Source organism: Vicia villosa, unplaced genomic scaffold, assembly GCF_029867415.1.
Source record: "Vicia villosa cultivar HV-30 ecotype Madison, WI unplaced genomic scaffold, Vvil1.0 ctg.000121F_1_1, whole genome shotgun sequence".
Taxonomy (NCBI): domain Eukaryota; kingdom Viridiplantae; phylum Streptophyta; class Magnoliopsida; order Fabales; family Fabaceae; genus Vicia; species Vicia villosa.
Genome location: NW_026705023.1, coordinates 804,264 through 821,405, shown reverse-complemented (window position 1 = coordinate 821,405; position 17,142 = coordinate 804,264).

The window sequence follows — 17,142 nt, the reverse complement described above, 5'->3', positions numbered from 1 at the left end:
TTGTGTCTGGACTTCTGTGAATATAAGTCCCTTGGATGACAATACCAAAACCAAATCTGATAGGTTCTGAGGTAAATGTTGGTGATGTCTCAATTAATTTCGTAAACATCATTACTGATATCAGCCTATGAAGAGGTTTGGGACTATGGGGTTGAGTTTATTTAGAGTAGTATGTTCAGGTAATGCATACCTACTGCTTTTGGGTTTTGAAGAATTCACTTAGTATCAGCTGAAGGTTGAGAAAACACTAAGAAGGGGGGGGGGGGGGGGTTGAATAAGTGATTCTTTTTCGCTTGAAGGAAAGATAGACATAACACATTTATTTTTATCCTGGTTCACCTTCTCAATAAGGCTACCTCCAGTCCACCCTCAACAAGGTGATTTACCTCTCTCAACGAGGACTTAATCCACTATAATCAGAACCTGATTACACTTGCACGGCCAACTGTCGTGACTCACAATTTAGTGCACGAGCCAAACTGCTGGTGACTAACAATCCTTCACAAACCAACTGTTTGTGACTAACTGACTTCTAAGACTCAACTAGTCCTAGACTTCTTGAGACTTCTGACCCAACCAGTCTCTCAAAGACTCACTTTCTACGTAATTTCTGATGACAGTGTATAGTGTTGCTTCTAAAAAGATGTAATCACCACTGTGATATTTCACTAAGTTAAAGTACAAAGTTATGAACTCAAAGTATGAATATGAGAGTTTTTGCCTCAGAGAGTTTTTCTTCACACTTGATGAATTTTTAGAGTAATAATGTTCTCGTGTGTAATTGTTGTTCTTTGATTCAAGAGATCATGAATATATAGCTTCAAGATTTTTGCCCGTTAACTTCTACTCTTGTATGCAGCATTAAATGGTTTGCGTGTTATCTTAACTTTTGTTTTCTCCAAGGATTTGCATGTGGATAGCTTCTTCAATCAACCTTGGGAATTGCATTTTTGGAGTGTTGCAGCCGTTTTACTAATGATTATGTCTTTAACAGCATTATTTTGAATCAGTCTTCGTGATCTTTTGTTCTGCCTTGCATTTTAGCTTCTGTTATAGATATGTTCACAACGGTTTGGTGCAGTATCAGAAGTTTCCTTAAGACTTGAGTATCTCTTGCATTTAACCAGCTTTGCATATTTGCCAAGTTCTGATTGAGCTAGTACTGGTACATTTTCTGAAATCAGAAATGTATAATTAGAGTACCATGTTTGCTTATACAAAAGTTATCTGCTTGTTATCATCAAAACACTAAAATATGATTAAAACCCAACTATGTTCTAACAATCTCCCCCTTTTTGATGATGACAAAACATTTACGTTCTATTCAGAAATTTTGTATATGAGAGAAACAACCTCCCCCTGAGATGTGTAATCTCCCCCTGAAATAAATATTTAAAGAGAAATATAATGATAACTTCCCTAAATAATTTTCTCCTTGACTTGATTCTTCAGAAGATTGATGGATGTGGCTATGCATATGCGGATCTTCACAGAAGTTCTAAGGATATATATTTCTTCTTTTTTAGATATTTCTGCATTCTTTTAACAACAGAAACTTCTGGTACACAAGTTAAAAAAAATTATCTTTGATTCCTAAGACTTGTCCAGATAACGTTCAAATCGTTCAGATATGTTCTGTTCAAATTTACATAAGATTCTCCCTCTCTGATTCTTCAAATTTTCTAAAAGGTTTTAATTAAAGTTTTTGTTTCTTAGTATAATCTCCCCCTTTTTGTCATAATCAAAAAGTGTATGATGATGTATGAGAATGTATGAGTTATTTTGGCCAGGTAGGACTGTTATGAGCATTAAAAGATCATGTTATCCCAGACAAAAACAGTAAAAAGAAAATATTCATTAGTCAGAAAATGAAAGATACAGACTCAAGGTACTAAGACACAGACTCCTAGTAGTTATATTCATAATACCCTCCATGAAAGAAAAAGCGATCACAACGCTCAGCATACAATGCTTCCCTCTTGCTCGGAAGTTCTGAAGTGCGAAGTGTGTTTGTCATACCCCAAAATTTGCCCACAATTTTCAAAAAAATTCGAAATTATTTTCAAAAATTGAATTTTTATAAAATATTGGGTTCATTTACAGTGATATCGTGAATTTTATAAATATTTGATTTAAAGTCTATTTTAAAATATAATGATTTACTCTTAAATTATTTATATTTTAATAAATAGCGAAATGCTGACCGATGTTTCATAAACTTTCAATTGGTAAGGAGGTAAGGTTTACAAGTACATGGTCTCGGATTCGAATCCTACTCCTAACATTTCCCCTTCTATTTGTAACTAGCTTTATTTCTATTTTTTAAAATCACAAAAATTGTTTTTTCTATTATTACTTTTTTTATATATTTATCTTAATTCATGCAATTCTTCATTCAAAATTAAAAAAAAAAAAAAAAGAAAATTGGTCGCCCATTTTTAATGTTTCTAGAAACCAAATCAATTTCTTTCAAAGCTTTAATAACCATAAGAAACATGTTTTCATAAACTTAGAATTTTTTTCAAAATTACAAGGAAAGAATCATCAATTTTTATGGTCATCAAAAGCATGTTTTCTTGCCATGAATGTTCACTCCTCCACTCTATAAATTGACATCTTTTCTAACTCTCAAGGGGACTGACGTAGATACACGGTACATACTCTTCCACCCCACATACTTTTACACTAGCTCATACTTTTCTCAAATCATTTTCCCAGCAAGAAAAATCTTTGTTTTTTTTTCAATACACAAAAACCTTGTCATAATTCCTACATCTCTCACTTGTAAATTACCAGCATGTATCAACAACCAAGTAACAGACCCAACTTCAAAAATCCAAGCCAAAGCACATCAACCTGCACTGACCTTCAAACATCAACCTATAACAATTGCCAATCAAACAACTAATTAAATCCAACCTCTATTATATGATGACTAACCTTAATCTCATCACCATGAACAACAATAGCACATTAACATAAAACTTCATCACTAAATTTACAAACTCTAACATCATCAATTTATAACAAGACAAGTATAAGCATATCACCATTATTTGCAATTGTTCCATTTTTTGCAGATACAGAGAAAAGGAAAGAAACAGATCCGCAGCCACCGTTCACCGCCGTACGCAGAGCCGCAACCACCGCGTCCGGAGACCTCCAACCACCGTCTCTCCGTAAACGCCGACGACATAACCACCACGGAGCCAACTTCGGATCATCGCTCCTTACACCCTTTCATACGGCTGTCGCAAGATACCGCCATCTGATTATACGGTATTGCTTCCTTTCAATTATTTGAATGATATGTTTTGTTTTCTTTTTTAAGGGATATGGTTTATTTGTTTTCAGTAAGAGAAATTGGAAAAATGGTGTCAAACAATGAATTGAAAGTGATAATAAGTTTAGAGTTTCAACGCATCGGTTTCGGTTTCCACTACTTTGTATATTTGTAATTAATTATTGGTATTTGCTTTAATTTTACTTCAATAATTTTTTTGATAATTTTTTGACAGGAAAATATTTCATTTAGGTTGTTAATTAGGATTAATATTAGGGTTAGGAACTAATGGGCCTTGGGCCTCCCTCTTTCACTTAATATAACACCTCCGTGTTTCTACTACACCTCCTTAGTTTATTTAATTTAGATTTATTTGTTAAATTCATTTAGGTAATTTAATAACTTCTATTTAACATAAAAACACAAAAATATTTAATTCATTAGCTTTAGAATTAGTTTATTTATGTTTTCTTTCTTTTTTATTAATTTAGGCTATTTAAAATATAAAACACCAAAAACATTCTAATTATTAATTTAGAGATTAATATGTTTAAATTTTATATATATTTTTTATTAATTGTAATTAATATTTGCAAATATTTTCATCATTTTCTTGTACGTTATTTTGTGCTTTGTTACTAACATTTTCTTCTTTTTGTGAGGTACCACTTGAGATTGAGGCTCTTGGATTTTTATGGGCATTTTCCCTTTGCAACTTTATTTAATTTCACACATATTTTATTTTCACTTTAATTTTTATTTTGGGTTTGTAATATAGTTTCACCCCCCATTTGGCAAATTGTAATCCCATCCCCGAAGCCCTGTAATAGTGTAGATTTACATTTCTTGCATTTTAATTTTCTATACATATTTCAACTGTTAGTAACTAGGCGTATATGGCAAGATAACGAAATCAAACGCTAGCTAACCTACATACAAGATTAAATACTCGAATCTAACACACGTGATTGCTGCACACACTCACCCCTAGGGTACGCCCCTCTTGGTTGCCTTCGATTAAAGGTCGTGTCCATCGAACGTAGAGGTACCAATTAGCAAAGTCCCCCGATTCAAAAATCATTGCAAAGATCATAAGTCCCTCGATGACCCGCGATGTCGTCTCGATAATATGATCTCGTCCCTCGAGTGGTTGCCTACGAAACAATGATTGTCCCTTCGAATATTGCTAAAGGCACCTCTACCTGTTGCCTTCAAACGACCTCGATGACCCTTCGATGACCCGCACGTCCAATATAAACAAGGATTTCCTACTTCTACATAGTATGGATAATCCTAGGAATTTTAAAAGGTATAGAAAAAGACCAACTATTTAGGGTAGTGCTCTTAATATGCCTAGCTCAATAAAAAACATCTTTTCAAAACTCTTTCGAGAAACTAAGGCTACGCATTTACGCTAAAGTCCTTATGCCCCTTTTCAACTCAAAACAAACAAACATGAGCTAAGCAAATTAAGAGCCCGTAGATAACTACGGATGAAAAGGGTGCTTGCACCTTCCCTTTTCATAACTTTCCCCCCCGAGCCCTTTTTCTTTCAAAAAAGGTCTTTTTCTGTACTTTTTACCTTTCCTAACGTTGGACAAAATAAAAGTCGGTGGCGACTCATGCTCACCGCAACATTGTTGCATATAAAAATAAAAGTCAGTTCACCGTATTACAGTGTTCACTATTCCTGCAGATTCAAAACAATCTGACAGGACTCTTTCATAGGGTATGAAGAATTCTCGACCACACTTGAAGGCTATTAGATACTCTCTCAAGTGTCCAAAGATGATCGCAGCAAGGTTTATTGGTTTATTTGATTCCAGGCGATTAATCAAGAATCTATCTCTAGCATACAAAATTTTATGGAATTTTCGTCGAGAAATGAGGTTTGGAAGAATCATCCTAAACCAGACTTGTTTGGATGAAGAGAGGTAGTAGGGGTTGTTTCTGTGACGATGAGCCAGTCTGCTCAAGTCGTTTGGAATGACAAATGCATTAGCATATTCAAAGACAGTGAGACATGCAACATTATTCCTAGCTTGACATCCAATTACTTCAGCAATGGATGCTTCAGAAATTGTAAGCTGAATTCCATGAATGGTGGAAGTAATACTCAGGTTATCTTCACTGACTGAAGCATTGAACCAGAAATTTTTTACTAGGTTTGGAAGGACAGAATCATTCAGAGGAGAAATGTAAGATTCCCATCCTTGTTTATGGCAGAGGTTGATATAATAGTTGTCTCTTTTGGCTAACCATAAATTCTGTTCTTTTATAACATTGAGGGTTGTTTGTGAGGCCATGATGGAAGGAAGGTTTTGAGTGAAATAAAACTGACATGAATTGGATAGTTGGATGTTAGAGAATTTTGACACAGGAAGACTTTTATAGGGGATTGATGAGGAGAGATAAATGTTTAGCCTAGGTAATCAATGCCTAGATTCGCATGCATTATGTAATGAAGAAAAAAATGTTTCAATAACCAAGAAATAGTAGCATTATGATTAAAGACATTTTAGGGATAACGTAGAAAAATTAATGCAACAGGTACCAATGACTTATTACTCGTTTTGCTTTACACGCGCGATCTTTCAGATATTGAACATGTGCTCAAATTCTCAGGTTTACGTGGATCGGCATTTTTATCTACTGAACTTCTGACTCATCTTAGAAAACAAACTTCTGAACCAAGTAGGTAAGATATTTCTAGATCATAACTTGTAACAAGTTATACTTCAGATAGTTCAACTATAAGCACAATAGATGATTTCATTCAGGACACAAATCCATACTAATATTCTTTAGAATGAACTTGAATCTATCTTCAGAAAGTGGTTTTGTGAAAACATCATCCAATTGATGGTCTATATCAGTAAAGTTTAGCTTAATATCCCTTTCTAAATATAGTCCCTGATGAAATGATGCTTAATTTCCATGTGTTTAGCTTTTGAGTGTAGGATAGGATTCTTAGAAAGACATATAGCAGAAGTATTATCACAGAAAATAGGAATCTTATGCTCATAGATGTGATAATCCTCTAACTAACTTTTCATCCAAAGCATTTGAGTGCTGCAGCCTGAAGGTGGAGAAAAACACAAGAAAGGGGGGGGGGAATTAAATTGTGTTCTTTATCATTTGAAAGTTTCCCTTTCTTTAATTTCTTTTCTTTCTCTTAGCATCTCATCTTCTGGATATGCTTTTTAATATTGCGGAAGCATGCTTAGAGTGGAGTTTCATAGCCAATGAGATATTCAATTTAACTTCTTTGTATCATCAGAACTTCTGACTTGTCTCAGTACAGTTCTAAGGATATTCTGCGTGAATGTTCAGAGTAAATTGAATTATGCAGAAAGTAAAAGAAACATTTATTTTTATCCTAGTTCACCTTCTGAATAAGGCTACCTCCACTCCACCTTCTTTAGGTTATTTGCCTCTAAACAAAGTCTTAATCCACTATAACCAAACTTGATTACATCTGCATGATCCTCCGTCGTGACTAACAACCTGCACAGCCAGCTGCTGTGACTAACCCTGCAAAAGCTACCAGCGAGTGACTAACCCCTAGATGACTGAACCGTTCTGTGATCCCATCTGGACATAACGTTCATCAATCTAGTAACCTGCACAGCTACCTGCTGTGACTAACCCCAATGAACTATTCAGTGATCTCCAAGAGATATAACATTCATTGACTCCTGGACTTCTGACCATCACTTGGTCTCCAAGAGAATTTCCATAATTACAACAACCACTGTCTTCTTAAGCATCATACCTTCACTCAGTCACTTAAGGAATCATCACCAATTCTTTTTCAGAATTGTTCTACGGGAGATTTACAGACGTGCTTCTTATTCAAGCAAATATTCTTCTATTCTAAGTACATATGTTTATGACTCACTGACTAGAAGTCACTTATGGAGTCTAAACAATCTATCAGAAGTTTCTAAGATATAACACACTACGAGCAACAACTCTAAGTGTTTTATATTTAATACAAGAAACAAAATATCTTGCAGTCTTCTTTTCTTCAACTTCTGGATGAGATCTTTGCATGTATGTTGGTAAGCAGAATATGAGCATCAGCTCCAAATGTTAAGTGCTTCTTCATGTTGATCTTTGTCTTCAAATCTTCTTAAGCTGATTTAGAGCAACTAATTTATAGTTGATTGCTTCTGATTTGATCTTCATCTTCTTTAAGCAGATTTAGAGCAACAACTCTATATTGAATTGCTTGTTCCAATGCTTGTATTCTTCTTCTTAAATACTGATCATGAAGCTTGTTACAACTGATAACACATTTAATGAACATAAGCGAACATGAAACACTTCTTCGAGCAACAACTCAGTGTATTCAGTTTCTTAAGTCATTCTATGTGAACAATGTATGAGTTGATCAAGTATTAGTGAACTTCTGATAAGTCCAATGGAGAATACTACTAAATAGCAGAGATTTCTTTTTCAATTCTTCTATGATTTCTTCACTTAGGCTTATGATTAGTGTATGACAACACTATGGATTGATTCATCACATATTGAGTATGTGTTGCCTCTAGTGTAACTTATGAAGCATGGTTTCTTGTAGTTTCTTTTTTGCTTTCATGCTTAGCTTCTCTCTACAGATTTTCTCTCAAGGTTTTTCTTTTTCAGCACTCTGTAGTTGCACCATGAATACACACTTTGGATACGCACTTGATGCACTTTGGGTGTGTACGAATGGACACTTACTCACGTTTGAAGTTTGATCTATATATATATAGCTTGATGAGTTACCGTTGGGATCTAGCCGTTGAGATTTGTTTGAAGATTGCTTTGAATGCTTTGTCTCAGTTGAATCATGAATGACAAGTGTTGTTTACTGCAGAGCCTTATCCTTAGCGTGATGATAGTTGGTAGCGTGTTTTTCTTGATTTAGGTTGCTTCTCCAACGCGCTGCATGTGGCTTGCTTTTTCACTCAACACTGGGAGTTGTTCCATTTAATTGTTGTAACCGTTTTGCTAATGATGATGTTTGTAATGGCTCTCCCTTAGATTCTGAGACTTTGTTTTTCTCCTTTCAAGACTGTTTCTATATGGTAGCTTGTCTTCTTGTACTTTATGGATCGAGAATAGATGTCATGCGTTTGTCTCTTCTTTTGATCAAATCTAGTTGTCCTTAAAGCTTTGAATCTTCTGACTACTGAGTTATGAGTGTCTTTTGTATATGTTGTTGTAGATGATGATGTTGCTTGTGCTCTTGACAGAACTTATTGTTTTGTGTGATGACTTGATCTTTTCCCTTCACTTGTTGAGTTTCTGCGTTGTAACTTCAGAACTTCTTGTAGCTGATTTTTCTTGTTCATTTTCTTTGAAGCTTCTGATGTACTTTCTGATTGAGTTGCTGTGTATGTTGTAAAGGACTTTAACACTGTATCTGCACACTCAATGAAATCATTAGTAATAAAATTGTTACTCACAAAATATATGTTTGTTATCATCAAAACTAGATTCTGAACAAAGATTCTCAATCTTGTTCTAACACAGCCTGCAGCAGCAACATATTCTGCTTCTGTAGTTGATAATGTAATGGTGGCTTGCTTTTTTCTATACCAGGAGATCAGATTATTTCCTAGAAACTGTCAGCTTTCAGATGTACTTTTACGTTCTATTCTATCTCCAACAAAATCAGCATCACAATAACCTACTAAGTTAAACTTTTTGGATTTTTTGTAACATAGTCCAACATTAGTAGTACCTTTCAGATACCTCAGAATTCTCTTGATAGCAGTCAAGTGTGATTCTCTAGGATCTGATGGGAATCTTGCACATAAACACAGGCTAAATATCATATCAGGTCTAGGTGCAGTTAGGTAGAGTAGTGATCCAATCATACCTCTGTAGAGCTTCTGATCTACCTTTTTACTTACCTCTTCTTTACCTAAGATGCAAGTAGGATGCATTGGGGTTTTTGCTTCTTTACTTTCTGATAACTTGAATTTCTTCAGAAGTTCTTTGACATACTTTGTTTGATGTATGTAAGTGCCTTCAGAAGTTTGGTTTATTTGAATTCCCAGAAAGAAATTTAGCTCACCCATCATGCTCATTTCAAATTCTTCCTGCATAGACTTAGCAAATTCTCTTCCAATAGAGATATTAGAAGTTCCAAAAATAATATCATCCACATATATTTGACAAATTACGATATCATTTTTGAATGATTTACGAAAGAGTGTTGTATCAACTTTCCCTCTTTTGAAACCTTTATCTAAGAGGAATGAACTAAGTCATTCATACCAAGCTCTGGGAGCTTGTTTTAGACCATATAAATATTTCTTTAGTTTAAAAACATGTTCAGGATATATAGAATCTTCAAAACCAGGGGGTTGATGAACTTACACCTCTTCTTCAAAACAACCATTTAAAAATGCACTTTTAACATCCATTTGATATAGTGTTATGTTAAATTGAGCAGCATAGGCAATTAATAATCTAATTGACTCTAATATGGCAACTGGGGGAAAGGTTTCATTATAGTCAATACCTTCTTGCTAATTATACCCTTGAGTAACCACTCGTGCCTTGTTTCTGATGACTTCTCCTTGCTCATTCATTTTGTTCCTGAATACCCACTTTGTTCCAATAATGTTGAATCCTTCAGGTCTTGGAACTAGATCCCATACATTATTTTTGGTGAATTGATTTAGTTCTTCTTGCATAGCAATGATCCAATCTGTATCTTGAAGAGCTTCATCTACTGAAGTTGGCTTAATCATTGACACTAATCCAAATAATGAATTCTCATTATTTCTTAGGAATGCTCTAGTTATGATAGGATCATCTTTCTTGCCAAGAATGACATCTTCTGAATGATGTGTAGTTAGTCTTGGAAATCTTTTATGAGGATTCTCTTTGGATATTATCATGTTCTCCATGGTTGATATGATTTCTAATGCATCTTTATCTTCTGAATCATCAGGATTTGAGAGTTATTCTTCTGTATATGCAAAATTTTCAGTCTGCTTTGGCTTTTGATGGTCAAGCTTATCATCAAATTTGATATTGATTGATTCTTCAACAATTAGTGTTTTTTTATTATATACTCTGTAGCCTTTTGAGCGTTCAGAATATCCTAGCAGAAAACACTTTTGTGCCTTAGAATCAAACTTGTTCAGATGTTCTTTAGTGTTAAGAATAAAACAAGTACAACCAAATAGATGAAAATATGAAATGTTAGGTTTCCTATTCTTCCATAGTTCATAAGGATTCTTTTCAAGAATATGTCTTATGGACACTCTATTATGATTATAGCATGCAGTGTTCACTGCTTCTTCCCAGAAATGTTTAGCCATATTAGCTTCATTAATCATAGTTCTAGCCATTTCTTGTAATGTTCTGTTTTTACGTTCTACAACCCTATTCTGTTGAGGTGCCCTAGGGCAGGAGAAATTGTGAGAGATTCCATTTTCTTTAAAGAACTTCTCAAAGATATGATTCTCAAATTCTCCTCCATGATCACTTCTAACCTTAATGATTTTAGACTCTTTTTCATTTTGTATTTGATTACAAAAATCAAAGAATACAGTATGTGTTTCATCTTTATGTTTTAAGAATTTTACCCATGTCCACCTGTTGTAGTCATCTACAATGACCAATCCATATTTCTCACTTCTTATTGATGCAGTTTTTACTGGACCAAATAAATCAATATGTAGAAGTTCTAAAGGTCTAGAGGAAGAAACAACATTTTTAGATTTGAAAGAGGATTTTGAGAACTTTCCCTTCTGACATGCTTCACAAAGAGCATCTGAGTTGAACTTTAAATTGGGAAGTCCTCTTACCAAATGGAGGTTGTTGAGTTGAGATAATCTCCTCAAGCTAACATGTCCCAATCTTCTGTGCCAAACCCATTGCTCATCATTTACAGACAGAAGACAAGTTACTTTTTGAGATTTTAGTTCAGAAAGATCAATTTTATAAATGTTATTCTTTCTCTTACCAGTAAAGAGAATTGATCCGTTTTTCTAATTAACAGCCTTGCAAGAATTTTGATTAAAGACTATATCATAACCATTATCACTCAATTGACTAATAGATAACAAATTATGAGCTAATCCTTCAACTAGTAAAACGATAGTTATAGAGGGAGAGTTACCATTACCAATAGTTCCTGATCCAATGATATTTCTCTTTTGGTTCCCTCCAAATCAAACGTCTCCGCCAGATTTAGTTCCAAGCTTTGGAACATAGACCTTCTTCCCATCATGTGACGTGAGCATCCAGAGTCCAGGTACCATGACTGGTGTTTTGACTTCACTGCTAAGGGCATCTGCAACATAGATCATTTTCTCCTTAGGTACCCATATCTTTTTGGGTCCTTTGATGTTAGTGTGCTTGAAGCTTTGTTTTAGCTTAGGTCTAGCACAATAATTTTCAGAATAGGATGTATATTTGATATCATGAGTGTGCCCATAGTTAAAATGTGTGTGCAGTTGTTTATATTTAATTTCCATATCATCAACCGGTTTCGGTAGATATGGTTCCTTACCCTTAGGTGTTTTATAGCCAATTCCTGTTCGATTGTTTCTACTTACACCATAAATCATAGAGGCTATTTTGCTTATGTTTATACTTTTAATAAGAAATTTTTGAAAACTATCATCATATTCTGTCAAAATATAAGATTTTAAAATACTGTCTGACTTAAGGGTTTTTTGTGTTTCCAGTTCCTCTATGAGTTGTATATTGTTATCTTTAAGTTCAGTATTTTCTTGTTTAAGTTTCTTTGTTTCAACTAGTAGGTCGTTCTTTAGCCTTTTAAATCTTCTCTTAATCTATTGTGACTTTCTAGAAGTTCTGATAAGCTTTCTTCAAGCTCTTTTCTAGTGAGTTCAGAAAATACCTCATTTGTTTCCGCTTCTAAATCTGAGTCATTTTCTGTGGTGGCCATGAATGCTATGTTGGCATGTTCATCTTCTGAGTTGTATTCGTCTTCCAATGATTCAGAGTCATCCCGAGTAGCCATCATAATTTTCTTCCTTTCAAACCTTTTCTTAGGCCTTTCTTTTTTGCAGTTTAGGACATTCACTTTTGAAGTGTCATGATTCATTGCATTCATAGTATACATTACCTTTTCAGCTTGACCTTCTGTATTTAGAGGATTCTCCTTTACCTTTCCTAGAGAGAAGGGACAACTCATCTTCTTCCTTTGATCCGGACTCACTTAAGCATTCTTCCTTAGCCTGCAGTGCATTAGTTTCCAATTTTTTAACAGATTTAAGAGCTATAGTTTTACCTTTCTTTTGAGCTCAATCTCATGACTTCTTAACGCATTGATAAGTTCTTCAAGGGATACTTCATCAAGATTCTTTGCGACTTTGAACGCTGTAACCATTGGCCCCCATCTTCTTAGTAGACTTCTGATTATTTTCTTTACATGATCAACTTTCGTGTATCCTTTGTTTAGAACTCTTACACCAACAATCAAGGTCTGAAACCTTGAGAACATGGCTTCAATAGTCTCATCATCTTCCATCTTGAAGGCTTCATACTTCTGGATTAAGGCCAGAGCTTTCGTTTCTTTGACTTGAGCATTGCCTTCACGAGTCATTTTGAGTGACTTAAATATATCATGTGTCGTATCTCTGTTGGTGATTTTCTCATATTCTGCATGTGAGATAGCACTTAGCAAGATAGTTCTGGCTTTGTGATGACTTTTGAATTCTTTCTTTTGTTTATCCGTCATGTTCTTCCTTGCTATCTTTGCACCTGCATCTTCAGGATGATTGTAGCCATCTACCACAATATCCCATAGGTCAGGATCTTGTCCAAGAAAGAAACTTTATATCCTATCTTTCACATATTCGGAATTTTCTCCATCAAACACAAGGGATTTTGTGTAACCATTGTTGTTTAAATCATTCGCCATAGTGTTTTCCTTTTGGATCTTTCTCTGACACGGTTAAGTGTTTACACCCAGAACCAAGTGCTCTGATGCCAATTGAAGGTTGAGAAAACACTTAGAACGGGGGGGGGGGGGGGGTTGAATAAGTGATTCTTTTTGGCTTGAAGGAAAGATAGACAGAACATAGTTATTTTTATCTTGGTTCACCTTCTCAATACGGCTACCTCCAGTCCACCCAACAAGGTGATTTTCCTCTCTCAATGAGGACTTAATCCACTATAATTAGAACCTAATTACACTTGCACGACCAACTTTCGTGACTCACAATACAGTGCACGAGCCAAACTGCTGGTGACTAGAAATCCTGCACAAACCAACTGTTTGTGACTAACTGACTTCTAAGACTCAACTAGTCCTAGACTTCTTGAGACTTCTGACTCAACCGGTCTCTCAAAGACTCAGTTACTATGTAACTTCTGATGACAATGTATAGTGTTGCTTCTAAAAAGCTGTAATCAGCACTGTGATATTTCACTAAGTTTAAGTACAAAGTTATGAACTCAGAGTATGAATATGAGAATTTTTGCTTCAGAGAGTTTTTCTTCACACTTGATGAATTTTTAGAGGAATAATGTTCTCGTGTGTAATTGTTGCTCTTTGATTCAAGAGATCATGAATATATAGCTTCAAGATTTTTTCTCGTTAACTTCAACTCTTGTACGCAACATTAAATGGTTTGTGTGTTATCTTAGCTTTTGTTTTCTCCAAGAATTTTCATGTGGATAGCTTCTTCAATCAACCTTGGGAATTGCACTTTTGGATGCAGTTGTTTTACTAATGATTATGTCTTTAACGACATTATTTTGAATCAGTCTTCGTGATCTTCTGTTCAGCCTTGCATTTTAGCTTCTGTTATAGATGTGTTCGCAGCGGTTTGGTGCAGTATCAGAAGTTGCCTTAAGACTTGAGTATCTCTTGCATTAATCCAGCTTTGCATATTTGCCAAGTTCTGATTATGCTGGTACTGGTACATCTTATGAAATCAGAAATGTATAATTAGAGTACCAAACTATGATTAGAACCAAACTATGTTCTAACATCATCAACTACTAGTGAATGTTAGGAGCAAAAGAATGGCACGACTAGCATTCTTGAAAATTCCTTCTGCAGATTGTGGATACATGACATCTTAGATTCATGTCAACATGAGTGAAGGTTTAAGGGCATAAATCAGAAGTGTACCTTATATATAAGCAACTCAAAGTGCTTGGAGTTATTGAGTTAGTGGTTGTGAATATTTTCCATAGAGAAGTGTTTGTGTGCTCAAGTGCTTATGATCAGTTGAGAGTTTTGGTCATCCTTGACACGGGGAGTCAATGGATTGGTAGATTAATGAATGTAAGGTGTTTTGTTTTCTCCTTATGAGGATGTTAGATAATATGTCTAGACATGTTGCTACAAGATGTAGCTAGTTGTGTCCTTGCCTGGGTTTGTTTGTTTCTAGCCTTGAGTAGCTAGTTTGTAAGGTTTTACTCCAAGAGGAGGTGCTGGTCCTGCAAGAGTCATATGAATTTACATTGTCTGGTGATGCCAGGTGTAAGGACGAGTTGGAAATACAACATGTGATTCTTTGAAAATATTGCACATGTGATGAGTTAGTCAAATCTCCTATGTCCTACAGTAAGAGTATATTGAAGTTGGATGGATTGGTTAGGCCAGGCAGCTGGCATGTCATTATTGAGTGAACCAATCAATAAGTAAGAGATTCTGGTTCATGATTGTTTTCACAAGGATACGAGTGTATTCACTAGTTGTGGTTCTTCATTGTAAGCATGTGAGGAGATACATGTGGATTTTATTTTATGCTGAAGTGGTTACGAGCAGCAGGAGTACTGTGTCTATGACAGGTGGAGTTAATAGACTTATTGGGCGATTATTAATCTGGTTGATAGGATGTTTCCTCAAGTCTATTTGAAGAGGATTGGTTTGTGTGCATGAGTTTTGAAAAGGTGGTTTAAGGCAATGTCTGGCAGGATGTCAGGACATGTTTAAGGACATAATTATCCATTGAACCAAATAAGGAAATATTTTTAGATGCAATATATACACATCAGTAGAAGGTGTAAATTGTAATTGATGATTGTGCATGCGTTGGTTTTAGAAATAAATCCTTCCAGAAGAAACAGTCAAAAACCGCTTTGGAAAGTGTAATTGCTTTTGGGTATGTTTCCTAAATAACGCCTTTGACCAAGACCAAGACCATCATTAATTTCTATGATTCCAAATGACTATATAATGGTGTCATCTCTCCTCTTTAGTCACAACATAATTGTGTATAACATATAACAACCAATATGTCATTTGTTTGTGTATGGATAAGCTGTGTCTAGGTCTGGTATTGTGATGGGTTGCCATGCCAAGTTTTGGCCAGAAAAAGAGAAACAGGGGCTGGTGATGCTAACTTTTTCTGTCATTGTAACACCCCTTACTAACCCCGCGGCAATTTTAAATAGATATTCAGAGTACATGAAATAAGGGTGTCACAATTCATAGAAAAATATTCATCATTCAGTCATGTCATGCATTCATTGAGGCAACTCTTGTTGATTAAAACAATTCATGTAAACACAACGGATTTAAATCAAACAGATTAAGTTTAACATCTTTAAAACTAATCCTTCAAACATCAAGCGTAAATAGAGTCATAAAACATAAACTCTAAACATCGCGTCCCCAGTGTTACAACTATCAGAGCATGACACCTGACGCTAACTAAAACGCTGACTCATGAGCTAATCCTCACCGAGTCGAACAGCCGCTATCCTCAATCTGAAAATGACAACATGTAAGGGTGAGCCTCATCATAATTAACAAATGTTATAAGGTTATAAAGCAATAACACATCACAGTTGCATCATTCACCCAATTGTTTCATAAACAGACATTCAAAACAAGTCAAACCACAATCGACACATCATCAACATTTACAACACTGGAATACATCCAATCATGTTATAAATTATGCATATGTATGAACTGACACTATGCATGTGGTACCAACATCATCAAATGGGAATAACCCATGACCGATCCAACATCATCAAGAATACGGCCCTGCCAGCACAGATTCCACATAATGGGAATCATGCCCTTCACTGATCCAACACACCCTTATGCAACATATATAACATACTTATACCATCATCACCATCATCATTATCAATATCATCATCATCATCATCATCATCAAGTATGTTCATATATATTCACATCATTCAATCACAGTTCTATCATCATCATATAGAAAACATACACGTATTTGCACCAATCATCATACTCAATAAGAATAGCACACATGTATTTTCATCATTCTAAAAACCAATCAATCATCATCATATAGATTATTCTATAATGTTCGTTTAGCTCGAAACGACGCATCAAACGGACCAACAGTTAAAAAGTTCTGCGTCTTTGAACTTTTAAAAATATCTCAAAACACCAACAGCACGCGGCGCCATCATCAGTTCGCGGCGCGAACTGAGCGTCCCAAAAGTCCTTGGCTCTCTGCCAAGTTATTCGCGGCGCAAACATCTACACGCGGCGCGAAGCGAGAAAAATTTACGCCTTCGCGGCGCGAAGCGAGAAAAAGTTACGCCTTCGCGGCACGAACACGGGTACGCGGCGCGACCTGTGCGTATCACAAATTCCTGGCATTCTGCCCACCTGTTCGCGACGCCAACCCTATGCACGCGGCGCGAACCGGCGATTTCAGAAACCCCAACCTGCAGAAAACAGCATTCTATACATTCCAACTCATCCAAATCATACCAGTACGAACCTAGGGAAATAGAATGCACAAACAACACAAAAAACACCTCATAATACATCAATTACACATCAATTGAGATCATAACAACATAGATATCATGGATTCAATTATATGATCAAACATCACACAATTGGACTCAATCCCTAACCT